This window comes from Priapulus caudatus, unplaced genomic scaffold (genome assembly GCF_000485595.1).
Source record: "Priapulus caudatus unplaced genomic scaffold, Priapulus_caudatus-5.0.1 Scaffold1254, whole genome shotgun sequence".
Taxonomy (NCBI): domain Eukaryota; kingdom Metazoa; phylum Priapulida; class Priapulimorpha; order Priapulimorphida; family Priapulidae; genus Priapulus; species Priapulus caudatus.
Window position 1 is genome coordinate 13,241 of NW_014578315.1, and position 11,339 is coordinate 24,579.

An 11,339-nucleotide genomic window follows, 5' to 3' on the forward strand; every position below is an offset into this window, starting at 1 on the left:
CTGGCCCCCACTAATTCACCCGCTCCCATTCTCGCCCGCTCTCATAATCTCTTCTTTCTTCCTCGGGCGCTATCCCTCACTCATTCTCCCTTCTCCCCCCCCTCTCTTCCTCGCCTTCTCATTTTCCCCCTCCCTCTCTTCCTCGGCTTCTCATCCCCTTCGCTGCGTCTCCCTTTCCTTTGCTTCCTTCCTCACTCTCTTACTCGTGCCTGCGATTACGTGCGCATCGCATGTGTTATTACTCAAATATGTACGTATGTAGTTCTACAATATAAAAAGCGTCACCTATCGGGCGATTTCGCCAAAATGTCCATTTGATGCCAGTGTAATTTAAAACACAATTGGAATTATGAAATGTTATTCATTAATAAATGTAATATGTTATTTATTATATTGAAGGCTTGTTCACCGAATGAATTGCTAAAACCCGTAAATAAAGCAGCCGCGGTTTTGTGTGCTGGTTGGCCTACCTGCTTGCTATCCACAACGGTATAGTCGCCTGAATTCGGCACTGTTCCGAAGTATTAAAAAAATAACTTTACTAACACAACTTGCAGTCACACCGAATAAGTACTCATTATACCTGCTTCATTAAATGATATATGACTGCACCAGAGGTTGCTTTCACCTGTTCTACTAACTAATAAGGTATGTACTTTCGAGTTTGATATTCGTAAATATATGTTTCAGCAATCCATTCGGTGCAATGGCTTTATCACTGGTAATTGATACTTTGTTGCTGAAACATTGGAATAATTTGCTTTATTAAATATATCAATTGGATCGATTATCTTCTTCACTTTGAGGTAACAACAAATACACTGTTAAAAAAAACTCAAGTACCATATTTTAATAATACACAAACAATTTATTTACATAGCATTCCTGTTACATTATATATTATATTAATATCGAGTTGTGGTATTATATACATCACCTCAAACATAGCAATAAATAAAACCAGGTAAAAATTTTAGGGCCACCTTCATACTGGCATCAGTTAAACTGTCTACGTCACGAATTTCGAGCACCAGCAAGTAGTATATTTGTGTGTTATTAGGTTTCAACTATAAATTTCAGGAGATTCGTGACGTAGACACTTTAATACAATGAAAGCTTATATTGTCTAAAAAATAAATAAAAAGTATAATAAGATATACATATATAGCGTATTAAACATAAAAGAAAAGGCTCATTTATGTTATCTATCAGTGCTGGCTATACTCGGGAGCGTCGCTCCCCGTGCCTAATCGCTCTTGGGCCGAGTCTATCCGAGAGCGGCATGACGCTGCGCGTTCATTTACACACGGCCAGGCCTGGTATCCATATCTTTGGATTGCACAACCTATGTTAATCATAGCCATTAAAATGAATATAATAAAGCAAATAAACCACATCATTATTTAACTTATGAGTCAAATTAAAAATAACCTGCATTCATAAAAAAAAGGAAAGTTGTTGGTAGCATGATAGCGAGAAGGCAGCCATACAGCTGATGGCCATGGCAAAAAAGACATAGAAATGAATAATTTAGCAATAATCACATGCCAAATGCAGTTACACAACAACACAGTTACAAAAGCTTCTAACCAATTTCTGGAAGTTTGTACACGTGCCAACCTAAAGTGCAGTACTGTCCGCACCAGAAGCTGCTGCCGCCAGGCTTATATACTGAAGTTATGACAGTTACTGCCTCACTAACACTTACAGTTAACATGAAACTTATTCACTTTACTATTTTCTGGCAGTTCGTACACGTGTTAACACAAAACATGGTACTATCACCAGCAGAAGAATACGGAGTCGTGGAGACGCATATCATTCGACTTCGTGAAGATGTGTACCATCCGAGCTGGTGGAGACATCATCCGAGCTATATAAATATACTATGGAAAATATACATTATTATTATTTTGAGCGTTTTAGGGTTGGGAATATTTTCACTTTTTTTTGTGGGATACATGGAAATATTGCCACTCTCTGTGACTAAAAAATTCGGATGGCTCATGCTGTCTTACGAAAAAACTACGGTTTAGCTTAATTCATATTATTAACTATTAATTATTTAATTCACTAGTCTATATATATATACTATATATATATATAGTCTTGATATATATATATGTGCATTCTTGCATTCATCCTTGTAAGATTCTATAAAATGATTATTTGAAACTTTCAATCTGCTGTATTTTCCTCATGTTAGCTATGTAAGTCAATACAGTTTAATTTAAATTGAGTTGATTTATCGTAGTGGCTTATCTGTTGCGGTCATATTTGTCCTAAGTATGTTTTTAGTATTTAAAGGAATAATAGGTTCATTGATTATGCAATGTTAACGAATGCTAGAGTAACTGGCACCGTGTGTAGTTTTCAAACCGCTGACTGCGAAGAGGGTGTGATACAGATTTTTAGTGCACCGGACATTTTCGCACGCATGCTCGGCCGTACGCAATGCTATATCAATCAGTGATTTCGTAAACACGGACGCTCGTAATAAGGAACTTTTTGTCAGGGCTGTCCATGTACGTCCGTGATTAGTAAGTGTGTTTTACTCCATTTCCATGTTTAGTCCGTGGCCGTGGTTACACCACTGACACCTCCATTTCATCTGGCGTCCAAAACATACGGGCCGCACAAATGTTTACGTCATCGGCGACTTATCGCTCGACTCCTGATGACATTTACGGCATGTAATGAAATATCAACAACCGATTTTAAGTCTTGCTTGTAATGTAACCAGCAGTGATATTGGACAAACTAATACGCATTTGGCTATAAGGTAATGTACGTACTTATTAACTACACAATGAAGGTGCCAGTTACTCTAGCATTCGTCAACATTGCATAATCAATGGACCTATTATTCCTTTAAACCTTGTTTTCTATGAGAATGCACACATATACACGTCTTCTCACATTACTATGGCTAATATATATATACAATGTAATATGTAATACAAATAATGAAAAACTAGGTAGCATATAACAGAGGACAACATTCACCTTCCATGAATCCTGGCTAGATTTTCTCTGTAGAGATTGCTTTCAATGGCGCGTCATTGTTTCTGATGCTGACGACTTCACAGATGGTGGACAGCATCATTGTACACGTCAGCTGATACATCGGTCTTCCGACCTACCGCAAAACAATGACACGTTTGATTATTCTCCATCAATTTTGCATGTGTCCAGAACTCATGAACGACCGATACGTGTAAAACATAACAAAGGAGAAATGTGCTCTTCCTAAATTTTGATCGTATCAATATTTAAAAATATGTTACTATGAAAATATCTACGCGGTTATATATTGCTGCATGAACTTCAAGCATTAATCGTTTTTACACGGTTTAATTCAGGCACTCACATATTTAACATGTTAACTGTTACAATAAATGGAAAAAAACAATATCAGTAAAAAAATCCCTGATATTGGGGGTCTACCAGACAGCATATGTGAATAAAGAGAATGATGGCTTCAGACACAATCTAGGAGGGTCTCTGCCCAAACACACCTTGTCGACTGTCGACAGTCTCCAGTCTGTGTACGGGACTGCTGACTAGCTTCTGTACGTGTGACATCAGGACAGCAGCAGGAAACAGCACGTGTCGAATCCGCAGAGCGATATAGCTTGCTATCCTGCAGTATAGCTCCATGGTCGACACGTCGCTCGCCTGCCAATTAACGCAAAACATTATCAGATTTCATTTCATTTGCGCTCGATTGCCTCCCAGCTGATGATCGATGTACCGGAGAGAATGCGTTATTAACAGCTTTTGCCTGTGTGTACAGTCAAACGCGCCACTCGATGGAGAACGCGGAAAGTGTGCTTTATAGACAGGTGTCTGTTATGTAGTGGTGGCTTTAATGTATGCTCACCAATCAAAGGGAATGCCAAAAGTTTCCTTTATAGACTGGGGCCTGTTGTTAGAAACAAAATTAGACTTAACATTAACTATTTCTCACAGACGTGACCTCTATACACTGTGTACAAGAAACTCACGTTTCTGTCAATCGTCTATGAGAAACAAGTGCCACAGAGCAAATGGGCTCATCTGAGGTCTGTTGCTACGGTTATAAACATAACATTGCAGTCGTGCGTAGTGACACATTTGTTAGGCGCAGATATGCAGATACGCAGTTGCGTACACATCATTTCAGCAACCTCTGCATTCTGCATACCTCCCAAATCCCATTGGTTGATACAAATCGCGTGCCTGAAACTCCTGTTTTATGGTGCATTGTGACCCTAACCCTAACCCTATTAAAAAAAATTGTTGTAAATAAATTATGTAAATATTTGCGTTAATTGGGAAAAAATAGTTAAATGAATAAAGATAGAAAAATACAGAAAAGAGGTAAATAATAAAAAAACTGATGGGATTTGATCCAAGGACCTTTGCGCCGTAATCCTGTGCTGTACCCGTTGGGCTATCTGTAAATATTGGCTTTCTAGATTATGGATGTGCCAGAGAACACTGTGACATCATTGAGGCAGTTCAGGAATCCATGTTTAACCTTCCTCTTGAGGGTTGAAAATGTTATCAGACACTTACTCTAAGCACGTCAGTGGAAAGCACATTTTATGGTCCTTTCAATAAAGTGATAAAAATGGTAGGTCAGTTTTCCACTCTGTCCGTTAGGCCATGTCCTCAGAAAATGTCTGACATCTGACCTTTCCCCCACTGCCCTTTGACCTCCAATTTCGCACTGGTGATGGGTTTCCTGCCCAATACACTATACACCGAACATTAAGAGCATAGGTCGAGCCGTTTAGATTTGTGCCGCAATTCTGCATTTCCTCCCTATACCTTAAGTTAAGGAGGGAATGTTCCCCCTTCTTTTACACCTCTTGACCTTTGACCCTCAGCTTCAACATCCCAACTCGTTGTCGGACATTATCCCCTGTACGATCCGATTTCGAATCCGTACGTCGAGCCGTTTAGATTTGTGCCCAACTGTTACGGAAGCCGACGCACGCACCGCACGCACGCACGCACGGACAATCATGCGATTACAAGCTGCATCTGACTATGTCAGATGAGCTAAACACCAAAACATCCACATGTACTCTCACACGATATGGTGTGTTAGTTTCTACCCCGCAGCTGCCTGAAATCTCCTCAATCCATAAGATCTTCGGACTTCGTCGCCAGAGTATGTGAAGGAGACTTAACGGTAACGAATGCTGAGGTCAGCCTGGGAAGCTTCAACTTCTCATATTCTGTGAAATTTGTTGTTCAGAATATTAATATCTGCTTCGAGCTGAAATATTCTTTTCTTGGTATGGAAATTATCTGCGTACTGCACATGTGCACATACAGTGTAAGCACGTTCTAAGCGATGGTTGGGGTCCATAAAAATGTCATTGCGGAAAAAGCGAGGTCGCACTAAATAGGGGTTATATATATAAGTGCTATATAAGAGCAAAAAAAGCGGTCCAACGACTATCGCATTATATCCGAATTCGCTTTAAGCCGCACTTATGCGCATCCAAACGCTAATTTCTCCAGTACTAGACTAGGTAATACTTCGTGTCATGCATAATCACACTACTTATGACAAAATAAACTCTAGTTCCTCCATTTCACTGCGCGTTGTCTTATAAAGGCATTGAAAATACCTCCAATGTTGTTCAAATTCTCCGATGTTGTTGACACTTTCGCGTTGCTCTGCCAAGCAACCGTGAGCGGTGCTGGTACAGTGGAACAGTTCTTATCGCAGAAACAGTATGGCACGAACTCGTCTAATAAAACACGAAAAGCATCAAGTCAGAATTTAACTGCAGTAGGTCAATCTTTGGGGGCAGTGGGGGTTTGTGTAGTACCAATTTTGAAAACATTCATGCTACAAACTATTATCAATGCTTGGCGACATAATAGTTTCCTGATGTACCAAATAAATCAAACATTCTATTTAGTTTTCACAACACTGCCAATGAAGGCAGTATAGAAAGTAAAACTTTACGAAAATAATTAATATTATTAACAATACAAATAGCTATGCTTTTAATCACTACTGATATAAACAGTACTCATGACAATGCCTGGAGTTTGAGAGCCTGTGATACACGCGTTACAAAATAATGTGATCATATAGCTTGTGTGACTGGATTACATGAATGCATGGTATTGCTACCACTTGTAAGCTGGGGTTAATAGTAAACATCGGCTAGAACTTTGAATCACCTGCTTTACTTAGGAAGCGAGTTGTGCTCCGTAAGCGTGACACGTAGGAAAGGCACTGCTCAGTTTCTTCTTCTGTGGTGGCAGCGGCACCCTACTGCCATTTCCCACTCCATAACACCTGTAATTAGTTGTTAAAATGCAATGCATCAAAATATAAATGATATTTATTTAGAAAATAAAGTCTGCAAAAAAACATGCACTTGTTCACTGACGGCAATCAAATTTTAACATTGATATACCTTGAATATAATTATGATCATTGATGACAATAGGCTGAAATTAATGAAAACGTTTTAATGTAAATATGCTGTATATTTACTACCATTATCAGTTCATAACATACCAGCCAATGCCACGCATGTGCATTGGCACGCATAACAGTTAACACTCAGGAAAAGTTTCATATACATGACCAAATCACGCACCTCCTCAGAGGAGGTAGCCTTTCTCTGGTGCCACGGCCAATAGCGGCACATCACATCTGTGCAGTAGAACTTGCTGGCATTTTTACTGGCAACAAAATATCTGTAGGAAGAGGGGGGTACGCGAAGACCTCGCGCCTCGTCATACTTAAACTCACTGCCCATCATAATGTTACGCCGGCAGGCCACAACTTCTAGTCCTGTCTCGTCCAGTGGTCTACGAGATGAACTGCTCACTCTGGCAGCAGTCCAATCACGTGCAGGCTAATATCATTGCCTAACAAAACAAAGCCTGGTTATAACAATATCTCAGAATACATTTTTGATGCCAGTGATTTACTGTGATTATACAATTCAGTGTGGAACTATATAACCTGATAACTGTGAATTTGTGATTGACAGCATTTATCTTCAAGGATGTGTTTAGTGCAGACTATGGCATCCTATGCTATACAGCTAGGTTAGACATGGACAATGAATCCATTAGGGTCTACTGACTATGTACAGCGATCTGTGTTAAACATCGAATTTTATATGTAGAGGAGTAGAGTATATTTTATAAAACAGTATAGTATACCTTTTCTTTACTGGATGGAAAACTGGTTTCCTGCACCACATTACTATCTGCAACAAACTTCCTCTCAAAGTATGAAGTTCCCACACCTCTGCAATAAATAATATGGGTGGTATTAGAGTAATTTATTCACAGTAGGTTCATTTAATTATCTGTTCATGTCTTTAAAAACTGATGTCCAACAATTTCATCTGTTGTAAAATATATTAAAATGGAATGTGGGGATTACTATAATTCAAATATACACTGTTGTGCTCTTCTTTTGACCTCTACTATTTTCTACCCTATACTATCATATAGCTATTATAGGATTGTTTTATTTATATTAATTATTATAATACATTTACGATTACACATTAATTTAAATTACAATACATATCGTGTCATGTATTGATATAAAGTAAAAAATTATGTAAAAGCAACACAATGGTCACTTTGGAACATTTGCAAAATGGCAAAGTTTCATGTTGCCATCAGCATGTGCAGCATGCTGAATGTGTGATGGGGTCGTAGCCGTTGGCCGTAGACGGTAGGGCACCACTGCCACTGGCACTGCCGCTGAAGGGGTCGTTGTCGTATCACGTACTACAGGTATGTACCCGAGGTACATATGATATATGTATACACAAAGTGTACCAGACTTGTACTGCCAAAGTGCTCTAACCCTCCCTAAACATACCTCATATAAAAATATAACTAATACTAAACAGCTTAAACGACCTCGGGTACATATATCTGTAGTACCTGATACGACAACGACCCCATCTGCTGCACTGCCACTTGTCTAAACCAGGTCCATACTTTAGCAAGTCATAAAAACTACAAATTTACAAATGCACTAATGCAGATGGCGTCGTTGTCGTATCAGGTACAGGGGCGTGTACAGGATTTATACCAGGGAGGGGGAAGTCTAACTGTAACCCAAACTTGCGAGCACGCGAAGGGGTGGTCTGGGGGGGGGGCACTGCCAGAAAAATTGTAAAATTAGACCCCCTCAGATGCGTTTTCTGCGCGAGCAGGGGGGTTCAGACCCCCTGGATCCCCCCTGTACACGCCCCTGAGGTACTACAGATATGTACCCGAGGTAGTTTTAGGTTGTTTAGTATTAATCTATTATGTTTATATTTTTATATGAGGTATGTTTAGGGTTATAGGATTAGGGTTAGGTTTAGGGTTAGGATACACTTCTGTAGTACAAGTCTGGTACACTTTGTGTATACATTAGCTCTAAAACTATAGCCCTCCGCTCTGCCGGAGGGCTATATAGTTCTAGAGCTATATGTATACATATGTGTACCTCGGGTACATATCTGTATAGCTCTAGTACTATAGCCCGCGTATAGCCCGTATAGCCGTATAGGGCGTAGCAGGCAGCTGCGGGAGTCAATGTACGCGAGCTATAGTGCTAGAGCAGAGAGGGTCTATGTCCCAGGGTACTGCCTAGAACGGTACCCTGGCCTGGGTGGATCGTACGGGTCCGGTATACCGGAACGTACCCTGGTACTAGTAATAAGCCGGACCGTTCCTCGCCTACTCCACTAACGAGTCTAGGGAGTCGCCTAAGCCTACTCCCTAACCCTAATCACTAAACCCTACTGCATGATCAAATGTGACTCCAGGTACGTTGCGGCGCGCACCCATGGTACGGCTGCGGCAGTAACGGGGTGGGACATAGCCCCTATGTAGGCAGTACTAGCAGCTATATCTCTACTGAGTAGCCTATCTCTCCCTAACTGTGATCTACGTACGGTTATGTAGCCTATAGCTATGGGAGCTAGAGCGGGATAGGGTAATTATCTGCTACTGTAGTAGGCATGCCCATGACAGTGATACGACAACGACCCCTTCAGGCTGCACGTAACTACGGGAAATAACGAGACAGTTTACATCGGTACATGGAGGGCGGCTCTCTTCCATAGATTTCAAAGGAGCTTAATAAATACTCTAATACCGTAGTGTTTCATTAGCTCTTTTGATTTAATCTGCACATAATATTAATAATAATATAGCTATGCAGTGAACTTCAAATTTGGATTAATGTCCAATTCAGCATTATTTTTAGGTATGACACTAGTTCGTGACCACCATACCTGATGTGACCGTCGCGCAGTGTTCTATTTGTCTCAGGTGCATATGGCTCAGAACGAAAACTCGGACTTCAAGAAACTCACGAAAGTCGCGATATGTCGTTTCAGGTCTCCATTAGTTTGTGAGCGTATTTTATCGTGTGCAGTGATATCTTTCTATGTTCTTATGTATGGCGAGTATGTCAGTGCAGAATGATATCTTTACGCATATCGTACGTAACTGTATCAATTTTACTACTAGTCTACGCAAGTCGTGGGTACGGAACAGAAAATGAAGGACCGAAACCTGGTACCGTTGGCTGATGACGGTGAAAAGCGCACCTGTTTCAGGCTGTTGTTGCGGGAGTTGAAAACGACCAGTGAGTTCACATGCCTCATAATTTTAATACTTACATTACTGTATCCAGTATAGGCCTGCCTGCCTATACATGATATTGATAATAAGAAATACACACTTCCCACTCATCTAACATATACACTTTACTTGAAAAAGTTATCAAAAGTCTAGGCCTACCAAATTTGTGTTTTTACAATAACAACTATAAAGGAGTGGTGCAGTGGTTTCAGTGAACCAAACTTTCACGTCCCTATTGAGTATTGTCACTGACACAGTCAGATGTGCTCATAGGATCTATGCCCCCCAGGGTACTGCCGGAACGTACCCTGGGTACAGTCCAGTATACCGGAATGTACCCTGGTCACGGTTAGGGAGTAGGCGTAGGCGACTCCCTAGACTCATTAGTGGAGTAGGCGAGGTACGGTCCGGCATATATTAGATAGTAGATACAATAATGTAACCCAAACACAGGATGACCCCCTATCCTGTGTTTGGGTTACATTATTGTATCTAATTAGATAGTACCAGGGTACATTCCGGTATACCGGACCGTACCCAGGGTACATTCCGGTAGTACTCTGGGGGGCGTAGACCCTTTCAGCGTCAGATGTGTCAGGCTAAAACACAGTCTGCAGCGACAACGACAACCCGTAACGTTTAGCGTTAAAGTCACTTTGACTGACCTGGCCCAGCCACATTGCAGTGCAGGCGTGAACGACTGATGTACTGTTACACAGGCACTTGGAACAATTCAGCCTACAGTCACACCACACACGCCGCGGTTCATGGATATGCGCTGCATGACCACAATTCATTTTTGCAATGTGCGACATGTCACAAATGTGCAAATGTTGACAGCTCTTATATCCTTGGGCCTACGCCGCTGCACATTTACACACATATATATGTGCAGCGGTGTGCGTGTGGCGTGACTGTAGGCTGAATTGCTCCAAGTGCCTGTGTAGGCCTACTGTTAGGTCAAAGTTAATCTGTCTTACTATACAATGAAAGACATATGTAAACTTGAGACTGCTGAATGTTAAATCGCCATTCATTTAGAAGTCATGTGGTAAGGATTGCCAAATGTTTGCTTTTAGCTGGAAACTCTTGATTATACTAATTCCCCCAAATCTAATCAAACTGAATTTGCATGATTGCATGAATTAAAATTGGTCTGCTCCTCAGACACTTGGGCCATTTCAATAATAAAATGATAGTGAATAAACATGGATTATAATTACTAAGTGAAAGATATATGATACATAGATTTTAATAGTAATTGGGAAAATTACAAGTACAACTTGAACAATATGATTAATACACACAATTCAGCGTAATAAGTTAATTCTAACCCTGGTTAACCCTGCATGGTTAACCCTGGTTAACCCTGCTTAACCCTGGTTAACCCTACTGGTTACCTGGATTAAAAAAAAAAAGCCCGGTTAATTTCTACCACTGGTTTCAATGCCTGAGCTACGTTGTCTGCCACCGATTCTTGAGCACTGGCTGGGCCCCGACGGGGTGAACTGCTCCCCTACAGCTCTGCTATTTAGCTTCGAGAGTGCAGCTGTGAATTGGCTACATTTACGTAGCAGCCTATTAAACACAACTGCCCAATTTACTCCTTCAACATTGTGCATGACTAAACTAATTTCTCCAGAATAAATTCTAATGTACAACACGTGACTTACATATGCCCAGTAATCGCACTGCAACACATATCTCCT

General features: G+C 40.6%; 1 long non-coding RNA gene across 1 annotated transcript; it reads right to left on the bottom strand.

Annotated features, from left to right (window-relative positions):
* Positions 1 to 1,583: 1,583 nt before the first annotated feature.
* On the bottom strand, positions 1,584 to 5,722 carry LOC106815990. Its single transcript, XR_001394818.1, has 4 exons — positions 5,628 to 5,722; positions 3,519 to 3,678; positions 3,007 to 3,139; positions 1,584 to 1,886 (listed from the first exon to the last, which is right to left on the bottom strand). It is a non-coding gene; the product is annotated as an uncharacterized LOC106815990 (long non-coding RNA).
* Between the last annotated feature and the right edge of the window lie 5,617 nt (positions 5,723 to 11,339).